Genomic DNA, 877 nt, shown 5'->3' with positions numbered 1-877 from the left:
CCCTCGAATTCCTACAAGTCGAGTGGCTAGGGCAAAGGGTTTGTGCATTTTTAAGGTTTCTGACCTTTTCTACAAATTGTTCTCCCAAAACGTTGTCCTGTTTTATGTTCCCTCTACTTGAGCTAACCATGGGTGGGTATTATCATTTTTTAGTCCTTTCCCAACATAACAGGTAAGAAAAATATTACCATGTTGTTGAAATTTGCACCTTTTGATAATACTGTTTGTTGACCATTCATGCTTTTTCCCCCCCCAGTTGTCTGGTCATGTCCTTAGTCCTAATAGGGTGTTCATTATTTTAATTTATTGATGTGTCACAGCTCTTTATATAAAAGGATATTAACCTTCTCTCAGCCATACATATACAGCAAATATTCTCTCTCAATTCATCATTTGCTGAAGTTGTTTTTCTATTTCTGCTGTTTTGTGATGCTTATGATGTTTTTATATTGTCAACGAGGTTAGTCTTTTCTTCTGTGGTTACTGTCTCTGGTTTTATGCTTAGAAAGTCCTTTCCCACTTGAAAATGAGATAAATGTTCACCTGTGTTGGCTTTTCTTCTCTTTTATGGCTTCATTTTTTCCATTTACTTTAGAGGTTAAGAGTGTGGGTATTGGAGCCAAACTGTCTGGGACAAACCCAACCTCAGCCCAAGCAATCTGTGTGATTTTTAGCCAGGCATCTAACCTCTCTATACCTCCATTTCCTCATTGGTACTGTGATGGTTATAATAGTACCAACCTCAAAGGGTGGTCGCAAGGATTAAATCTCTCAACCTTCTTAAATGCTTAGCATAGGGCCTGGCATACAATAAACCCAAGATCAATATAAGATATTATTATTTATCCCTTTAATGGATCTGGAATTTATTTTTATG

Source organism: Bison bison, unplaced genomic scaffold (genome assembly GCF_000754665.1).
Source record: "Bison bison bison isolate TAMUID 2011002044 unplaced genomic scaffold, Bison_UMD1.0 scf7180017863202, whole genome shotgun sequence".
Taxonomy (NCBI): Eukaryota; Metazoa; Chordata; class Mammalia; order Artiodactyla; family Bovidae; genus Bison; species Bison bison.
The sequence above is the reverse complement of the archived record's forward strand: the minus strand, read 5'-3'. Positions refer to the sequence as shown.